Below are 19,944 nucleotides of genomic sequence, written 5' to 3'. Positions count from 1 at the left end.
CAGCACCACAGCGAGGAGCCCAGCCTGGAGCCCCCACAGCTGGCAGAAAGCACTGATCTCATCCGAAAGCCAGCCAGCCAGCCGGGGCCCTTACAGCTGTACACTGTATCAGCACTGTACCATCTGGGGTCCCTGGCAGAGAAACCAGGGAGCACCAGGGATGAAGAGAGAGACCCTGGCTAGAGGAAGTAGAGGCATCCTTGGAGGGAGGAGAGGGACAGGACGGGGCACGGGCCGGTGCCTCTCTCGCCCAGGGTTAGGGGGCCTCTGTGCTGCTCTGATCACACCAGTCAGGAGAGGCTGCCTGCAGCAGATGCAAGGCACCCTGGAGCCGGGCTGAAGAAAAGCTTGTCTGCGTTGGCCAGGAATCGAACCTGGGTCAACTGCTTGGAAGGCAGCTATGCTCACCACTATACCACCAACGCACCTGTATGCAGTGCTGCCTCCTGCTCCTCCAGCCCAGAGCCTGGCCTGCCTGCTGCTCCTCCGTTTCCCAGTCTCGCCTGCCTCCTCCTCTCCCACTTCACAAACTTGTTTGCCTCCTGCTCCTCCACACGAGAGACTCGCCTGCCTCCTGCTCCTCCACATGAGAGACTGGCCTGCCTCCTCCTTCCCTGTACACACGACCTCAAGCTGCTGGGATGTGTGCATTCTTCTCTGTGTGTGAGATCTCAAGCTGCACTAGCTGCCGACTAGGGGAGATCAGCAGCAGGGACTGCCCAGGGTTGGAGCAGGACACTGGACACACCAGGACTGAGCTCCGCGCACGGACTCTGCGCAGACCTATGGTACGGCCCAGGGTTCAAGGGACCTGCTGCTGTGCATGTGGGAGGGAGGGGGTGTGTGTGTCCAGTACTGATCTCCAGTCCTGAGCAGCCGGAGGGAAAGAACGGGGTTGGGCCATCTGTGTCGCTCACGCTTGTGTGAGTGCTGGTGCTGCTTTTCGGGGTGCTGGTAATGGTGCCGCTCGCCACCCGCGTTCATACGTGTGCCAGCTGTGCAGGTACTACGCAAGTGTACGTGCGCTCGTGTGTATGTACCTGTGGTGGTGCAAGCCTACCTAACAGCCAAACACCCCCCCAGCTGCTCCCTCCTTTCCCCACCCTCAGGGGGATGCGGAGCACTGAAAACAGTATAAGAAATCTCATGGGTCAAGATAAACACAAGGACGTGGCTTGGCAAAAACTGTTGTGGGCAAATCAGGCTTGACTTGGGGAAAATTAATTTTTTTGCCGATTAAAACGGCTTCACGTAGTGAGAAACAGAAAGACGAACATAAACCACCGCCTTTCCTCTCCCCTGTCCCAGGCTCAACTCCTTCACGCAGAGTAAACTCCTTCACGCCAGACTCCCTTACCTGCCCAAGCGGTGCAGGGGGAATGCGTCTTCCCTCTGCTCTTCCCCACTCTTTTTGCTCCTTCCTCCTCTCTCTGCCCAGCGTCTTCTGCCCTTTCTGGAATATGTTTTCACAGAGGCGCCACAAACTTTGCTGCTGGCTCAGCTGTGTCGTGCGGTGGGTCCACTGTGGAGATGGAACTGGCTGTGTCTGGCACAGGGCAGCCCCTTACCTCTTCTCACAGAGGCCACCCTGCAGCACCCCCTCTCCCCTCCACTACCAACCCCTAGCCACGTATAAGCCAATACAGTGCCCACTGGGAATACCTGCTTGGCCCTGCCCCTGGCTGGACCTACAAGTGGGCACAGCAGCAAACAGACTAGGACAGAGAAAGCCCCCAGGTGGTTGAGTCAATCCCATTGGTGTTTCCCAAACGAGTACCAGGCTTGTCCTCCTCCCTACCCGCAGAGCCCTGGAGGTCCTCGCTTGTGGCTGGGAAGTTGGGGATTGAGCTGCCTGATGGGAAGGGAGAAACGCCTGTCCCCCCAGGACGCCCACTGCCTCGCGGGGGGGGGAGCTCTGTGCTGTGCTCTGCCTGCTGCTCCACACCCACCCCAGCCTGCCTTGCTGAGGGTCACTTTGGGAGTGCTGGCTGCTAAGGAAGCAAAGGAGAAGGTGGCAGTGGCAGAGAGAAGGGGCTGAGGGAGTGGGAGAGCCGTGGGCGTGGGGTGCCCAGGGAGCAGGAGCGCAGCAGTGCAGGTGTAAGATGCTGTAAGATGCAAGGGAGAGGCAGCGGTTGTCAGGAGCAGGAACAAAAAGCACTTAGCAGAGGATGGTTTCGATCCATCGACCTCTGGGTTATGGGCCCAGCACGCTTCCGCTGCGCCACTCTGCTCCCCCCAGCACCTTCGCTGAGGCCTCCCACAGCCCTGCCTGACCCTCCCTGGCACTGCCAGCACCAGCGCTTGTGCTCACGCCGCTTTCCCTTCCTCTTACCTGCGCCCACGACCAGGCAGGAAAAACGTCTCCCTGGGAAGCTCAGTGGCAGTGGGCCTGGGGTGGGAAGCACAAGGGCCTTGCTTTGCCCTTCTGCCCACATCTCCCGCCCATAACCCTGGGCGGGGACTTTCTCTTTGACCACCCAAGCGGGCTCTGCAGGCGCTGAAGGAAACCCCAGTGCGGGGGGGCAGCCTCACTGCTTTGCGGGGCGAAGAAGAGGAGCTGCTCCCCAGTGAGGTCACGAGGGCTGCAACCCTGCCCAGAAACCCAGCTCCCTGGGGGCTGCAGCACTATGCCTGTCTGCGAGTGCCTTGCTCGGTCTGCGTGGTGCTGCGCTACTCTACAGCTCCCGGCTTGTCCTCCCTCCTGGCGCAGCCCTGCCCTTGCTGCTCTGGGACAGCAGAGGGCTGCCTCTCTCACCACACAGCCTTGCAGGGAGTCAGGGAAACCCCGCCCTCTCTGTGCCTGACCTGCCCAACACTGCTGGGGCTGGAGGTGGCGCCCAGCCTCCCCAGGACAGGGTCAGCCCAGCTGGACTGGGTGGTGGCCAGCCTTAGACGCCGCCAGGGGTCCCAGAAATGCTCTGGTCAGGCTGAGCTGGTAGAGCCTGTTGGTGAGGGCGAGGGATGGGGTGGCAGTGCTGATGCCTGCGCCTTTGTGCGTGTGTCTGCTGGTTCTCTGTACCATCCACATGCCAGAGCATGCCGAGCCAGGCAGAGGAGACAGAGCAAAGGCAGGACAGAGAGGGCTGGGTGTGCAGATGTGAGCACGCATAACCAATCAGGGGAATCTGATTATGCACCGAGGCCGTGCTTATACGCCTAGCTTCCTAAGGCAAATCTCCTATTCTTTTTATCGTCAGTATTGTGTGTTCTCAGCAGGTGAGAGGCAGTTTAGGCTGGGTCTTCAGGTCATGTCAGCTCTGAGGTTAAAAGTTCATCGTCTCACGTAGCATTTGTTCGTCTAAGCAAGCTGTATTGCAGTTAGCATCTTGCCATTCGCATCCCCCGCTTTCAGTGGCATGGCTGCGGGGGACAAACCATGCACTCGCTAGCAATGGGCTTTTATCACCTTCTTTTTCTCTGGCCTCTCCACATGGGCCCTCTCAGGGAAATCCTCTCAGGGTTTCCTTCTTCCTTAAGATGCTGCACCATCCAGGCGGGCTATCATCACTAGCAATGAGGGCCACGTGTGCGCAGAAGGACCTCTTTCATGGCTCACGTTCAGTGCTGGCCCTTTCTCTTCCCCTCACTTCCTCACCTTGTAAATGGGAGCAAGATTTCCCATCCATCCAGGCATTTCTTGGGGGAGGCGTGGACCGCCAGGGGGTTTTGCTGTGTCCCTGGGCTCTGCGGGGCCGAGTCCCACAGCTGCAGCGGGGTCAATTGCAGGGAGCCCAAAAGGGGACTGTGCCCCGTAGTTGGCAGGATTCGAACCTGCGCGGGGAAACCCCAATGGATTTCTAGTCCATCGCCTTCACCACTCGGCCACAACTACCTGCTCCAGCCCTCTCTGCCCTGCTGATCACACGCCCTCTGCAATGACACCTGCCTCCCTGGGAGTTTCAAGGCACTGTTCCACTGGAAGCCCTGCAGTTGGGATCTGCGCTGAGCATGACAGGCACCTGGCCGCAGGCTTCCAGAGGCCTTGAGAGGCGTAACCCCAGGAGCTACAGCTGCAGCTCCACTGCCTTGTCCTCAGCTGGGCGTCTGGGATATCCTGCCATGTGGGGGTGGTTTCACTCCCCAGCTGGCATCTCATCTGCTTCCAGGGAAGAAGGGAAGGCACCTGTGTGGAGGCAACCAGGGATGGTGGTAGTTGTGAGGTGGTTGCTTCTCAAATTTGTCAGAGGGGGACTCCAAGCCTGATGTGAGCACTATGGTGAGGACACTCCTGCAGGGAAGACGGTGGCCTCCAGGCAGCACCTCCAGCCTCTTGGGGACGTAGGGTGGTGTCTACGTCCTTGAAGAAAGACCACGACTGCCATGCAGGTTGTTGGTGCGTAGGGGGAATGGCTTGTAAGAGTGGGAGAGATACATGGGAAAGGCAAGGTGGAGTCTGGCTGAGGAGAAGTGAGGAGGCGCAAAGGGAGAATAAATGGGAGGTCGTGGGGTGACTTGGTGGGAGACAGGAGAGAGTTTGTTTTGGTGGAATAGGTATGTCTAGATCTTTTTGCCAGCACTGGCAAGGGACGTCCAGTGCCTGAGCAGGAACCAGAAAGCCAAATGATCTGCAAAAGTCTTCATTTTCCTCACTAGGCGGAGGCAGCTCTGGTTCCCTTTTTACTCTGGAGCACGAATATTTGGAAAGTGGTTTTAAAGGAGTCAGCGTGGAGGTGGTGCATCTGGCAATGTCTGTTGTTGGGGAATTTTTATTGCACCCCTTGAGGTGAATTAAACATACGTTTGCACTTAAATATAAAGATTTAGTGAGCAATGCTTTGGACAGAGTCCTACCTCCATAAGAGTTTCTACATGGAGTCTGCAAACATGCAGCACGAGCCGTTTCCTCATATACAGTTGCACCAGCACCGATCATGTGAGCGTCGCTATCAGCCACCTCAGCCTGGCATTGGGTGCATCCCCTGGCTGATCAAAGGTGGCCCCTGAGCGCTCGCGTTCCAGGATTCCTACAGGACAACATTGCCATAATCCTTATCTCATCAGCAAGGGAAACTTCACTCCCTTGCAGGGAGTCCTTCTGTCTCTAGCATTCCTGCACCCAGCCAGTTCTGCAGTTAGGCCTTCTTGCCCTCCATGCCAGATCATTTGTTGGTCACAATTTACCATTGCTGAGCAGCTGCAATTTGAATTTACCGATCATCCCCCCGCGGCTTTTGTGAGTAGTAATTACTCACAGAAATCATTGCAAGGGATTAAACTTTCTCCTGATGCTTCCTATCTATTTCCATTTCCAAAAAAATTCGTTTCACCTCGCTTCCCTTCGCTCCCTCCTTCTTTTGTTTACAGCTCATTTTCAGGCACCTTCAGAAAAGGACGCTCTAGACAGTGCGTCCTCTTACAAATAATCCACTCCGTTGTAAAGTAGATTGTGCTGACTGGCAAGACCATTAGCTGAAAATGGGGTTTTTTAAACTATTGAGGCCTGCAAGGGCCTATGAGACTTTCCGAGACTTCTACTCTCATACCATCTTTCTCTTAAAGATCCTGACAATGGTAGGAGGGCCGCAGACTCCTGGGAGCCCAGGATCAATCACCACGTGGGCCGGACTGTCCCATCACCTGTTCTGGCCTCTAGATTTTATGATAATTTGTAGTCATTAGTCCAAGCACTTCTTCCTTTTCTTCTTCCTTACCCTCTAATATATTCAGCATCATTGTTCTGGCCTCTGCTTGAGCCATGCCTTGTTCCTACCAATTTGCTACAACGTAAGATCAGCTGAACCAAATATATACACAACCACCAAAGTTAATAGTCTCAACAAAATATACTTCAATGCTACCTTAAGCAGTTTTTCCTCACCATCCTTCTATGTTTGGGAGTCATTCCCACCAGTCAAAAGGGGTTTATTTCTCCAGGTATATCATGCAGTGTCTGAAGTTCACCTCGAGTTTTATGTATGTCCATTTCTATTCTCTGATCTTGGTCTGCGTATGTACGGCAAGTGGTGTTAACTAATACACGTACACTTCCTTGAGCGACAAGTACATAATCCAACGCCGTGCTGTTTTGCAGGGCTACCTGAGATTCTTGTTCTACCTCTAACTGTAAGGCTGAAATAGTGTTAACCATAGCATTACCCATGTCTTCTGTTACAGCAGATATGTTTACAACAGCCCTTTCTAATTCTGATACGCCTAGCCAGGGGAGGAAAGTTTGTGCAAACTGGCGGAAGCCAGTTTGTCAAATAACAAGTGGCTGTTGCACAGAGCATTTTGTACTTTGCTTGGTAAGTGCTTTGGGGTAAGTTGTGTCTGTCACTCCGGAAGAGGTCTGGAAGCATTGAGATGCCGGGAAAAAAACCCAACCATCCTTATGTACCAGTGCCAGTCCAATTAACAGGCAGTATCTTATGGGTCTTAGAGCCACATATTCCTCATACTCCTTCATTACCTAAGGCCGTATCATAGAATAATTCTTACGGGTTAGTATACGACCAGTAATAATATAAATTCAAATGTAAAATCCCAGAGCAAAGCTACAATTTCCAAAAACAATTGACAGGTTCAGGTGATATCAATCACTTTGATATCATCAAAGTCTATTTGCAGGGTTGTAGGTTGTTGTTCTGTTGACTTTTGAGCAGAGGAAGCTCATGTAGATCATTCAGCTCTGCTGTGACAGGTGACACACTGTTTTGTGTCTGAAGCTGGTGTGACCGTTTTACACTGGGAAACACGGATCCGGTTGAGCAGGCCCTTGCACTTCACCACCATATTGGTAATCACCAGTACCTGCTAAGGTCCCTTCCAGCGCAGCTGAAGTGCATGTTTTCTCTAGTATACCTTAACGTAGACCCAGTCTCCTGGTTTCACGCAGTGACAGACTTCAGTGGAAAGATGTATAGACGTAGCACGAGCCTATTCCTTACATACGCTTCCACAAGCACTGATCGTGTGAGCATCAGCATCAGGCACCTTCTGCCGGCCCTTCCCTCTGCTGAACCTCGTCCGCTGCCCTCTCTCTTGTTCGCCTCATTCGGCAAGCTCAGGAGCTCGGCTAGGACTGCAACCGAGAGTAAGGATATCTGGTTAATGGCTGCTTAGTATGAGCTACAAGGTGGGAAACAGGAGAGAGGCAGTAACTTACACAGGCAGACGGGCAGGCTGTCCGACACGGGGGTGAAGGGAGGCAGCAGCAGAGACCACAAGTGCAAGCATCGAACGACCCATCACTGGGCCATGAAGGTACTCTGTGAGGTGCAGTGTTGAAGAGGTTAAGGTGGAAACTTCATAACCAGGTCTAATTAGGCGAAAGCAAGGTTCTCACAGGTTATCAGCCTGGGTCTTGTAAGAGAGGGCATGCCAGGCTTGTGCAAAGAGCTCTGCCACTCCCTCGAAAGGCCCTGTGTGAGCAGAGAGTGCCCGGCGGCCCTGGAGGAAGGCTGCACCTGGGAGATGGAGAGACGGCCAGGCTCAGCCAGGAGCATATGGCTCAGCTGGGGTGGCCACAGGGGTAAGACAGCACATGTCTAGGGGGTCCCATGGTGTAATGGTGAGCACTCTGGACTCTGAATCCAGCGATCTGAGTTCAAATCTCAGTGGGACCTCAACCTTTTGGCTCCCTCAGGGCTTTCCTCAGCATGCTTACTCCTTATCCCCTTGCCTGCTTAGTCTGCCACAGTCTCCAGCCCATTTGCTTCCACAGAGTCATGGTAACTGCTCCTACCACAGGAGCCTCCAGTGCTGCTCCTCGCCGGGGCACACTGTGGGGAGGACACTTTGTGCCCCCCTTACAGGCTTCAGTGGGCAGCCAGAGATCTCCCAGAGCTCCCCAGCACCTGGGAGCTACTACTGCTCACGCCAGGCTGACCCACACAGGAGGCCAGGTGGCTCCCAGGCCCCGAATCCTGTGGATGGCTGCGCACACGTGGGTTACAGGAAGCAATAAATCTCAAAGACGCTGGAAGCCCCGCTGGGCTGAGTCCTCCACGTCCAGACATTTGCCTGCTTCCTCCTTGGCCTTTCTGCAGGGTCTGGTTTTGCAGATGGGACCAGCGGGGTTGCCGTTCTCCCCAGAAGCTGGAAAGACCACCAGAGAGTGGCTTGCCCATGCGCCTCTGGCCTTGCACGCTGTCGGGAGCCCAGCTGGGCAGAGATGTGGGTCAGACAAAGGTGTCTGCTGCGAGCCAAAGGCTGGGAGAACGTCCAGGGCTTCACTTGGATACCCACAGGGGAGAGGCACGGGGTAGATGGGCAAAAACCACCCCGCTCTCATCCCCAGCCACATTTGTAGGAAGGCATAGCACTATCAGGGCCTCGTGCAGCCCCCCCCCACCCCCAGGAGCCCCGGGCATTGCAGGGCTCTGGAGGAGCTCCGTAGCGCCGAGCCCTCCCCTCCCACCATGTAGTGACCAGGCCAGATGCTGTGCCCAGGAGCCAAGTACAGGCCTGGCACCAACCGCCTCTCCAGGGCAAAGCCACCAGCATCCCCAGGCAGGGGCTCGTCTTAAACCCCGGGCTCTGGTAAAGCTGGCAGCGAAGACCCAGGACAAGCTGTCTCAGTCTCCAGTCTTCATTTTCTCCTCCTGCCTTTATTGGAAAAGAGCATAGTGGGAGACACGAAAAGTTACACAAGTTTCCTGTACCGGAGCGTAAAAATAATTTCAGTTGCCAGATGCCATCGTGACCGGTGCCTCCTACTCCTAACCCCTGGTAGGCCATCTTGTTGGGCAGGCGGCCTTTAGCCACGGGTCACGTACCCCCTTCTCCGTTGAAGGGGTCCTGGGCACCCAGGAGAGTCGTCAGGATGAGACACGATTGATTCCAACAACATTCTACCGAGGGTGCCTAAAAAGGCTGCCTGTCCCCATAGTGTTGCGTGACACCATTCAAAAGAAGGTGTTCTGTGGTTAAACGTGGAGCCACGGGCCGTTTTAGGCTTTACGAGTGGTGGACGAGGTTACAGGAATTGTGGATTGATAACAGCTGTTCAGACGTGAATGTTAATATACTCCAGGGAATGAATACGGCGTGGAAAGGAGGAAAGCGCTGCTTTTCAGGTTTTCAGGTCTGGACGCAGGCAGCGTGACTGCAAGATGGGCTTAGGGTGGGCATTTCAGTAGGGCGCAATCAGAGCATGCGCAATCACGATCCCCCTCTTTGTAACTCCACCTGCTTGTGGCATTGCCAATGACAGAGTGGGAGTCTGTAAATTCTGCACTAACCCAAGGCCCGCATACGACCCCACCGCCCAGACTGATGTTTTGACTGTCAGCACACTGAAGAACGTTGGTTTTCTCTTTATGCAACCCTGGAATCAGAGATTTGAGAAGCTTCGTCCCCTTGAGGTAGCGAGTCTAGTTGAGAGAGGCTACTTGTCTTTCCCTTGGCCCACTGGCCATAAGCTCCCCTCCCGACCACCCACACCTGCTCTTTCTTCTGCATTTTCCCCCTTTTCCTGTGCAGGCTTAGCACGCCTCAGGAGGCACGGATTAAGGTTGCTTTCTGTTTGGGAGACGAAGGTTCCATTTGTCGGGCTGAGCAGCTGCTGAAAGAGCATCTGGAGAGTGGACAGCTGAGCGAGAAGAAACGGAAAACTCCATGGATGTTCTCTTGCTGCCATCCCATGGACATTTTGGGTACTCCCAGTTCAGTCTGCAACAACCGAACAAGCAAGCCCCAAGCCAAAGTAACTCTGCTGGCTCCTTGCTGCACCGCATTCTGGAAGGTTTCAGGGAATGCCTCTGTCTCGCATAAAGTACCATTTCATTGTTCAGTAAAGGAAGGCGCTGCAGCTCTCTGAGAAGCTAACTCTGAGAGACATCTCTTCCTGCCGGTCATAGTAGATATGCAGAATACAGTGGGGTAAGTTCAGGCAGGACATCCAGACTGCACAATCCCATACGGGAGAAGAGACTCACGTCTCCAGGGATGTGGCAAAGCTCAACGGCAAGGAAGGGCCGTTGCGGGCTGGAGGAAAGCCGCCCTTTTCCGGGCAGGAGCGAGGGCCACGAAGATCTTGCTTACGCCCGTCAGGCTGTGCCACAGCCTGTTTTTTCTGCCCTCCCTCGAGCCCAGGGAACGAAGGCGGATTCGTAAGGACGAAGAGTAGGCCAGAGGCTCAGGCAGGTCTCACTCAAGTGACTTCTCCCTGGGATCTCCATAGCCATGTCCCGTGGCGACTTCACCAGGTCCTCACGCTTCTTCCAACCAGGGATCTGGGCTCAGCCTGGAAAGCGGAGAACCTGTAGGAAACAAGGAAATCAACACGTAGGAGGGTGATGAAAGAGATGCCCGCGTCCTTCCCTGACAGAGACCCGCGCCCAAATTGGTCTGTTTTGCTCAGCAAGTTCATCCCAGAGGCCAAAGGCCTGGATGGCCTCCTTTGAGGAGAGGCTCAGGGCAAGGAGCCAAAAGCTCACGGCTCTTTTTCCTGGGCCAGGGATGGGGTGGCCCATTCCCTACTTTTCAAACACAAAGAGACATTGGATCAGTGTCCCAGAGCACCTGGGAGGCATTGTGATGTGGAAGAGTTGGGAAAAACCCTGAACTCCCAGCAAACATGAGTTTGCACACGGCCCACAATGGTGCTGTGGACTTCGGTGGACATGGTGCCCCAGCTTCAGGCATGCCAGGGATGCCAGAGCTCGTAGCCTCATTCCAGCTCTTCCTACACCTGGATTTGCTTGTTTCCAACAGGTTCTCCACTTCCAAGCTGAGCCAGGACCCCCGGCTGGAAGAAGCATCGAGGGCCACGGCTATGGAGATCCCCAGAGATCTCCACTTGAGAGAGACCTGCCTGACTCTCTGGTCTGCTCTTCGTCGTTATGAATCTGCCTTTGTTCCCTGGGCTCATGGGCAGAAAGAACAGGCCGTGGCAGAGCCTGATGAGCGTAAGCAAGGCCTTCGTGGCCCTCACTCCTGCCCACCAGGGGCTTCCCTCTAGCCCCTTGAGAGTTGACTTGAGATATTCCTCATGGCTGAATTTGACCGTGACTGGTGGCCACGCTCGCCATGAGGATGGCAGCGTGACAAAGGCAATCCATATGACGCGAACGCACGTAAAATCTCCTGGCCACGCTCACCATGAAGATGGCAGCGTGACAAAGGCAATCCATATGATGGGCTGGGATTGCCAGCAGGTAGAGCAGAATGGGAAAAGGCAAGCGCTTTGTGTGGAGCTTGTCCTTGGGAAATGGGCCGTTCTCTGTGCCTCCCTGAACCCTGCAGACGTGTTTCTTGGTCTCTGTTCTGTGCCACTGCATTTGCTCCTTCTCATTAAAGACTTTGTGCAGCATAGCTGGAGACTCTGTCCTGAGCTTACTACTTTCTGCTGTAAACGGTGGAGGGAAAAACTTGCCCTCTCCCATGGCATCGAGTGTCCCCAGGCATGGAGCACTGCTAGTTGTGGGTGAAGCGCCCTGAACCGATATCAGAGCACCCTGTGATGTCTCTCATGGTCAGCCTTGAGTCCTGCCACTGAAAGCACTCGAGAGCTGACCTCATTTCTTCTGCCACTGTACCCAGCGGGCCTTGCATGAATGCTCAGGAAGCAGTGACTTTTCACTGACTTTTCAGTGCCTGCCCTGAGTCCCTCCTGGCAGAAGACAGAAGCAGGCTTATGAACTGGGCTGAGATGACAACACTCTTCCATGGGTTTGAAGGCCACCAGTCCGCCTGTTGTCCTGCTGAAGGTGAGGAGGTTGGAGCCCTTTGACCATTTGCAGGCAAGCACGGCTACAGCTGTTTGCTGTACTGCTACGGAGGGGCAGCATAGGAGAGGTGGGTGGCACAGGCTGTAAAGGAACACGCCAGGAGACTTGGCAACGTGGCGCCTCCTGAGAGTGATGTTTGTGCCAGGAAGGAAAGTGTGGTTTGTGGTAAGGATTAATGAGGTGGTAGGAAAAACTGGACCCGCGTGCTCAGCTGAGCTGTGGAGGGTGGCTTCAGTAACAGGCAGGGACAAGTTGCCTTTCTGAGCCTGAATCTCAGCCAGAGTCCTGGCATTTGGAAGTCAGGTTTATGCCTCCTTTCCTTTTGGTGATGCACCTTGCTACTCACAATCGTGTTGGAGGAAAAAAAACACCTAAGCTGCTCAGCAGTGAGGCAAGGCCTCCCACGTGCAAGCATGCAGCCAAGAACAAAGGAATATCCAGGGTCACTGTTTAGTCTCCCAGATGATGCATTACTCTCCTCAATGCTGCACCACCAAAACCTCTCAGCACTCAGTGCTGCTCGAGGAGCATGAACTTTGGCGCAGGTGCGTGTCTTCTCCTGACTGAATGCCGTTGCTTCTGCTTTCTCTCTTGGTCCAATCTGTTCCTGTCAGCAAGTGGAAAGCCTTCTGCAAGGTGTCCTTCCTCTGCAGGAGACCTGGATGTCTGCATGCTAGGGGCCCTTACAGGGACTCCACCGGTGTCATTGTGTGGCTGATTCCCATTTCTGCGCAGCTAGGGGCTCTGTCAGCCCTGCCAAAGGGACGCTGAGGTGATTAAGGACTTGGCTCATCTGTCATACAAGGACAGGCTGGGAGAGCTGGGGTTGGTTAGCCTGGGGAAGGGAAGGGCTGAGGGGGCACCTCCTGTGTGTCTCCGAACACCTGGGGCAGAAGGGAGAACAGGCGGAGTAAAGAAGAGAGAGCCATCCTCTTGTCACCGGTGCACAGTGAGAGGGCAAGAAGCAAAGGGCAGAGGTGGAAATACAAGGAATGTCACACGCGGTAACCCTATTTTGCTGTGAGGATGGTCACAGGAGGGAACCAGTTTCCCAGGGAGGTTTTTCAGACAACTGTTCAGACGTGAACGTTAATACAGAGCTTTTGAGTTAACTTCTCAGTCTCTGAACTGTTATTGGCAAACTTCATATATGAAAAACAGTCATGGCACTTCTCTCTTTCAGAGAAGTTGTGGGAAAAAACTCCAGGGGATGAATATGGAGCGGAAAGGAGGAAAGCGCTGCTTGTCAGGTCTGGACGTAAGCAGTGTGACTGCAAGATGGGCTTAGGGTGGGCATTTCAGTAGGGAAGAGAGCACGCGCAATAATGGTGACCCTCTTTGTAACTCCACCTGCTTGTAGCATTGCCAGTGACAGCCTGTAATTTCTGCACTAACCCAAACCCTGCATACAACCCCACCGTCCGGACTGGTGTTTTGACTCTCAGCATAGTGAAGAACATTGCTTTTGTTGCTTTAAGCAACCCTGGAATCAGTCGCTTGAGAAGCTCTGCCCCCTTCAGGTTGAGAGTCTAGTTGAGAGAGGCTCCTTGTGTTTCCCTTGGCCCACCGGCCATAAGCTGCAAGACAAATGAGGGTGTCTCAGTTCTCAGTTACCAGGAACATCGTTACACCCAATTCCAGTAAACTTCAGGATGCCTCTGCAATGCTGGAGCCTGAACAGGGTAGGCCAGCGGCTCTGCACGTGTGCTGGAGACACAGGGTCTCTGAGACGTGAGCTCTTGTTTGTTAGAGGATTTCAAACCAAGTTACAATCTGTACCAGGATCTGTTGTCAGGCAAGAGTGCTGTAGAGGAAATAACGCTGTGCTCTGAACACAGGCATTGTGCATACCAGCATCCCCTCTGAAGGGGATGAAACCCCACGTTTGACCAGTCAGCACTGGATAGAGGGAAAAGATGGCGGAGGATGGAGAGCAAATTCACTCCATTTTTACTTCAGATCAGACAGACAGGTTTTTGAGACATTACATGAAGAACAGGTCTCCTCCTACCGCCCCCGAATTGCACGCCTGGCCTCATGAAGCACAGTGTGTTCCTTGACCACCACCTAGGCATCTGTACCTTGCCACAGCATCATGCTTTTCTTGCCAGGTGCAACGGGCAGCAGCAGCAGCAGGTCCAGCTCTGGGCCAGACCAGCACCACAGCGAGGAGCCCAGCCTGGAGCCCCCACAGCTGGCAGAAAGCACTGATCTCATCCGAAAGCCAGCCAGCCAGCCGGGGCCCTTACAGCTGTACACTGTATCAGCACTGTACCATCTGGGGTCCCTGGCAGAGAAACCAGGGAGCACCAGGGATGAAGAGAGAGACCCTGGCTAGAGGAAGTAGAGGCATCCTTGGAGGGAGGAGAGGGACAGGACGGGGCACGGGCCGGTGCCTCTCTCGCCCAGGGTTAGGGGGCCTCTGTGCTGCTCTGATCACACCAGTCAGGAGAGGCTGCCTGCAGCAGATGCAAGGCACCCTGGAGCCGGGCTGAAGAAAAGCTTGTCTGCGTTGGCCAGGAATCGAACCTGGGTCAACTGCTTGGAAGGCAGCTATGCTCACCACTATACCACCAACGCACCTGTATGCAGTGCTGCCTCCTGCTCCTCCAGCCCAGAGCCTGGCCTGCCTGCTGCTCCTCCGTTTCCCAGTCTCGCCTGCCTCCTCCTCTCCCACTTCACAAACTTGTTTGCCTCCTGCTCCTCCACACGAGAGACTCGCCTGCCTCCTGCTCCTCCACATGAGAGACTGGCCTGCCTCCTCCTTCCCTGTACACACGACCTCAAGCTGCTGGGATGTGTGCATTCTTCTCTGTGTGTGAGATCTCAAGCTGCACTAGCTGCCGACTAGGGGAGATCAGCAGCAGGGACTGCCCAGGGTTGGAGCAGGACACTGGACACACCAGGACTGAGCTCCGCGCACGGACTCTGCGCAGACCTATGGTACGGCCCAGGGTTCAAGGGACCTGCTGCTGTGCATGTGGGAGGGAGGGGGTGTGTGTGTCCAGTACTGATCTCCAGTCCTGAGCAGCCGGAGGGAAAGAACGGGGTTGGGCCATCTGTGTCGCTCACGCTTGTGTGAGTGCTGGTGCTGCTTTTCGGGGTGCTGGTAATGGTGCCGCTCGCCACCCGCGTTCATACGTGTGCCAGCTGTGCAGGTACTACGCAAGTGTACGTGCGCTCGTGTGTATGTACCTGTGGTGGTGCAAGCCTACCTAACAGCCAAACACCCCCCCAGCTGCTCCCTCCTTTCCCCACCCTCAGGGGGATGCGGAGCACTGAAAACAGTATAAGAAATCTCATGGGTCAAGATAAACACAAGGACGTGGCTTGGCAAAAACTGTTGTGGGCAAATCAGGCTTGACTTGGGGAAAATTAATTTTTTTGCCGATTAAAACGGCTTCACGTAGTGAGAAACAGAAAGACGAACATAAACCACCGCCTTTCCTCTCCCCTGTCCCAGGCTCAACTCCTTCACGCAGAGTAAACTCCTTCACGCCAGACTCCCTTACCTGCCCAAGCGGTGCAGGGGGAATGCGTCTTCCCTCTGCTCTTCCCCACTCTTTTTGCTCCTTCCTCCTCTCTCTGCCCAGCGTCTTCTGCCCTTTCTGGAATATGTTTTCACAGAGGCGCCACAAACTTTGCTGCTGGCTCAGCTGTGTCGTGCGGTGGGTCCACTGTGGAGATGGAACTGGCTGTGTCTGGCACAGGGCAGCCCCTTACCTCTTCTCACAGAGGCCACCCTGCAGCACCCCCTCTCCCCTCCACTACCAACCCCTAGCCACGTATAAGCCAATACAGTGCCCATTGGGAATACCTGCTTGGCCCTGCCCCTGGCTGGACCTACAAGTGGGCACAGCAGCAAACAGACTAGGACAGAGAAAGCCCCCAGGTGGTTGAGTCAATCCCATTGGTGTTTCCCAAACGAGTACCAGGCTTGTCCTCCTCCCTACCCGCAGAGCCCTGGAGGTCCTCGCTTGTGGCTGGGAAGTTGGGGATTGAGCTGCCTGATGGGAAGGGAGAAACGCCTGTCCCCCCAGGACGCCCACTGCCTCGCGGGGGGGGGAGCTCTGTGCTGTGCTCTGCCTGCTGCTCCACACCCACCCCAGCCTGCCTTGCTGAGGGTCACTTTGGGAGTGCTGGCTGCTAAGGAAGCAAAGGAGAAGGTGGCAGTGGCAGAGAGAAGGGGCTGAGGGAGTGGGAGAGCCGTGGGCGTGGGGTGCCCAGGGAGCAGGAGCGCAGCAGTGCAGGTGTAAGATGCTGTAAGATGCAAGGGAGAGGCAGCGGTTGTCAGGAGCAGGAACAAAAAGCACTTAGCAGAGGATGGTTTCGATCCATCGACCTCTGGGTTATGGGCCCAGCACGCTTCCGCTGCGCCACTCTGCTCCCCCCAGCACCTTCGCTGAGGCCTCCCACAGCCCTGCCTGACCCTCCCTGGCACTGCCAGCACCAGCGCTTGTGCTCACGCCGCTTTCCCTTCCTCTTACCTGCGCCCACGACCAGGCAGGAAAAACGTCTCCCTGGGAAGCTCAGTGGCAGTGGGCCTGGGGTGGGAAGCACAAGGGCCTTGCTTTGCCCTTCTGCCCACATCTCCCGCCCATAACCCTGGGCGGGGACTTTCTCTTTGACCACCCAAGCGGGCTCTGCAGGCGCTGAAGGAAACCCCAGTGCGGGGGGGCAGCCTCACTGCTTTGCGGGGCGAAGAAGAGGAGCTGCTCCCCAGTGAGGTCACGAGGGCTGCAACCCTGCCCAGAAACCCAGCTCCCTGGGGGCTGCAGCACTATGCCTGTCTGCGAGTGCCTTGCTCGGTCTGCGTGGTGCTGCGCTACTCTACAGCTCCCGGCTTGTCCTCCCTCCTGGCGCAGCCCTGCCCTTGCTGCTCTGGGACAGCAGAGGGCTGCCTCTCTCACCACACAGCCTTGCAGGGAGTCAGGGAAACCCCGCCCTCTCTGTGCCTGACCTGCCCAACACTGCTGGGGCTGGAGGTGGCGCCCAGCCTCCCCAGGACAGGGTCAGCCCAGCTGGACTGGGTGGTGGCCAGCCTTAGACGCCGCCAGGGGTCCCAGAAATGCTCTGGTCAGGCTGAGCTGGTAGAGCCTGTTGGTGAGGGCGAGGGATGGGGTGGCAGTGCTGATGCCTGCGCCTTTGTGCGTGTGTCTGCTGGTTCTCTGTACCATCCACATGCCAGAGCATGCCGAGCCAGGCAGAGGAGACAGAGCAAAGGCAGGACAGAGAGGGCTGGGTGTGCAGATGTGAGCACGCATAACCAATCAGGGGAATCTGATTATGCACCGAGGCCGTGCTTATACGCCTAGCTTCCTAAGGCAAATCTCCTATTCTTTTTATCGTCAGTATTGTGTGTTCTCAGCAGGTGAGAGGCAGTTTAGGCTGGGTCTTCAGGTCATGTCAGCTCTGAGGTTAAAAGTTCATCGTCTCACGTAGCATTTGTTCGTCTAAGCAAGCTGTATTGCAGTTAGCATCTTGCCATTCGCATCCCCCGCTTTCAGTGGCATGGCTGCGGGGGACAAACCATGCACTCGCTAGCAATGGGCTTTTATCACCTTCTTTTTCTCTGGCCTCTCCACATGGGCCCTCTCAGGGAAATCCTCTCAGGGTTTCCTTCTTCCTTAAGATGCTGCACCATCCAGGCGGGCTATCATCACTAGCAATGAGGGCCACGTGTGCGCAGAAGGACCTCTTTCATGGCTCACGTTCAGTGCTGGCCCTTTCTCTTCCCCTCACTTCCTCACCTTGTAAATGGGAGCAAGATTTCCCATCCATCCAGGCATTTCTTGGGGGAGGCGTGGACCGCCAGGGGGTTTTGCTGTGTCCCTGGGCTCTGCGGGGCCGAGTCCCACAGCTGCAGCGGGGTCAATTGCAGGGAGCCCAAAAGGGGACTGTGCCCCGTAGTTGGCAGGATTCGAACCTGCGCGGGGAAACCCCAATGGATTTCTAGTCCATCGCCTTCACCACTCGGCCACAACTACCTGCTCCAGCCCTCTCTGCCCTGCTGATCACACGCCCTCTGCAATGACACCTGCCTCCCTGGGAGTTTCAAGGCACTGTTCCACTGGAAGCCCTGCAGTTGGGATCTGCGCTGAGCATGACAGGCACCTGGCCGCAGGCTTCCAGAGGCCTTGAGAGGCGTAACCCCAGGAGCTACAGCTGCAGCTCCACTGCCTTGTCCTCAGCTGGGCGTCTGGGATATCCTGCCATGTGGGGGTGGTTTCACTCCCCAGCTGGCATCTCATCTGCTTCCAGGGAAGAAGGGAAGGCACCTGTGTGGAGGCAACCAGGGATGGTGGTAGTTGTGAGGTGGTTGCTTCTCAAATTTGTCAGAGGGGGACTCCAAGCCTGATGTGAGCACTATGGTGAGGACACTCCTGCAGGGAAGACGGTGGCCTCCAGGCAGCACCTCCAGCCTCTTGGGGACGTAGGGTGGTGTCTACGTCCTTGAAGAAAGACCACGACTGCCATGCAGGTTGTTGGTGCGTAGGGGGAATGGCTTGTAAGAGTGGGAGAGATACATGGGAAAGGCAAGGTGGAGTCTGGCTGAGGAGAAGTGAGGAGGCGCAAAGGGAGAATAAATGGGAGGTCGTGGGGTGACTTGGTGGGAGACAGGAGAGAGTTTGTTTTGGTGGAATAGGTATGTCTAGATCTTTTTGCCAGCACTGGCAAGGGACGTCCAGTGCCTGAGCAGGAACCAGAAAGCCAAATGATCTGCAAAAGTCTTCATTTTCCTCACTAGGCGGAGGCAGCTCTGGTTCCCTTTTTACTCTGGAGCACGAATATTTGGAAAGTGGTTTTAAAGGAGTCAGCGTGGAGGTGGTGCATCTGGCAATGTCTGTTGTTGGGGAATTTTTATTGCACCCCTTGAGGTGAATTAAACATACGTTTGCACTTAAATATAAAGATTTAGTGAGCAATGCTTTGGACAGAGTCCTACCTCCATAAGAGTTTCTACATGGAGTCTGCAAACATGCAGCACGAGCCGTTTCCTCATATACAGTTGCACCAGCACCGATCATGTGAGCGTCGCTATCAGCCACCTCAGCCTGGCATTGGGTGCATCCCCTGGCTGATCAAAGGTGGCCCCTGAGCGCTCGCGTTCCAGGATTCCTACAGGACAACATTGCCATAATCCTTATCTCATCAGCAAGGGAAACTTCACTCCCTTGCAGGGAGTCCTTCTGTCTCTAGCATTCCTGCACCCAGCCAGTTCTGCAGTTAGGCCTTCTTGCCCTCCATGCCAGATCATTTGTTGGTCACAATTTACCATTGCTGAGCAGCTGCAATTTGAATTTACCGATCATCCCCCCGCGGCTTTTGTGAGTAGTAATTACTCACAGAAATCATTGCAAGGGATTAAACTTTCTCCTGATGCTTCCTATCTATTTCCATTTCCAAAAAAATTCGTTTCACCTCGCTTCCCTTCGCTCCCTCCTTCTTTTGTTTACAGCTCATTTTCAGGCACCTTCAGAAAAGGACGCTCTAGACAGTGCGTCCTCTTACAAATAATCCACTCCGTTGTAAAGTAGATTGTGCTGACTGGCAAGACCATTAGCTGAAAATGGGGTTTTTTAAACTATTGAGGCCTGCAAGGGCCTATGAGACTTTCCGAGACTTCTACTCTCATACCATCTTTCTCTTAAAGATCCTGACAATGGTAGGAGGGCCGCAGACTCCTGGGAGCCCAGGATCAATCACCACGTGGGCCGGACTGTCCCATCACCTGTTCTGGCCTCTAGATTTTATGATAATTTGTAGTCATTAGTCCAAGCACTTCTTCCTTTTCTTCTTCCTTACCCTCTAATATATTCAGCATCATTGTTCTGGCCTCTGCTTGAGCCATGCCTTGTTCCTACCAATTTGCTACAACGTAAGATCAGCTGAACCAAATATATACACAACCACCAAAGTTAATAGTCTCAACAAAATATACTTCAATGCTACCTTAAGCAGTTTTTCCTCACCATCCTTCTATGTTTGGGAGTCATTCCCACCAGTCAAAAGGGGTTTATTTCTCCAGGTATATCATGCAGTGTCTGAAGTTCACCTCGAGTTTTATGTATGTCCATTTCTATTCTCTGATCTTGGTCTGCGTATGTACGGCAAGTGGTGTTAACTAATACACGTACACTTCCTTGAGCGACAAGTACATAATCCAACGCCGTGCTGTTTTGCAGGGCTACCTGAGATTCTTGTTCTACCTCTAACTGTAAGGCTGAAATAGTGTTAACCATAGCATTACCCATGTCTTCTGTTACAGCAG

General features: G+C 54.7%; 7 non-coding genes across 7 annotated transcripts; 1 reads left to right on the top strand and 6 right to left on the bottom strand.

The window, feature by feature from the left end:
- Positions 1-353: 353 nt before the first annotated feature.
- Positions 354-425, bottom strand: TRNAG-UCC (transfer RNA glycine (anticodon UCC)). The gene has a single exon. It is a non-coding gene; the product is annotated as a tRNA-Gly (tRNA).
- A 1,734-nt stretch (positions 426-2,159) lies between these two features.
- On the bottom strand, positions 2,160-2,231 carry TRNAM-CAU (transfer RNA methionine (anticodon CAU)). Its single transcript has one exon. It is a non-coding gene; the product is annotated as a tRNA-Met (tRNA).
- Positions 2,232-3,750: 1,519 nt separating this feature from the next.
- TRNAS-AGA (transfer RNA serine (anticodon AGA)) lies at positions 3,751-3,832 on the bottom strand. The gene has a single exon. It is a non-coding gene; the product is annotated as a tRNA-Ser (tRNA).
- A 3,661-nt stretch (positions 3,833-7,493) lies between these two features.
- TRNAQ-CUG (transfer RNA glutamine (anticodon CUG)) lies at positions 7,494-7,565 on the top strand. Its single transcript has one exon. It is a non-coding gene; the product is annotated as a tRNA-Gln (tRNA).
- A 6,615-nt stretch (positions 7,566-14,180) lies between these two features.
- On the bottom strand, positions 14,181-14,252 carry TRNAG-UCC (transfer RNA glycine (anticodon UCC)). The gene has a single exon. It is a non-coding gene; the product is annotated as a tRNA-Gly (tRNA).
- Positions 14,253-15,986: 1,734 nt separating this feature from the next.
- Positions 15,987-16,058, bottom strand: TRNAM-CAU (transfer RNA methionine (anticodon CAU)). The gene has a single exon. It is a non-coding gene; the product is annotated as a tRNA-Met (tRNA).
- A 1,519-nt stretch (positions 16,059-17,577) lies between these two features.
- Positions 17,578-17,659, bottom strand: TRNAS-AGA (transfer RNA serine (anticodon AGA)). Its single transcript has one exon. It is a non-coding gene; the product is annotated as a tRNA-Ser (tRNA).
- Positions 17,660-19,944: the final 2,285 nt, after the last annotated feature.

This window comes from Mycteria americana, chromosome 6 (genome assembly GCF_035582795.1).
Source record: "Mycteria americana isolate JAX WOST 10 ecotype Jacksonville Zoo and Gardens chromosome 6, USCA_MyAme_1.0, whole genome shotgun sequence".
Lineage (NCBI taxonomy): Eukaryota > Metazoa > Chordata > Aves > Ciconiiformes > Ciconiidae > Mycteria > Mycteria americana.
The sequence above is the reverse complement of the archived record's forward strand: the minus strand, read 5'-3'. Positions and strand labels throughout refer to the sequence as shown.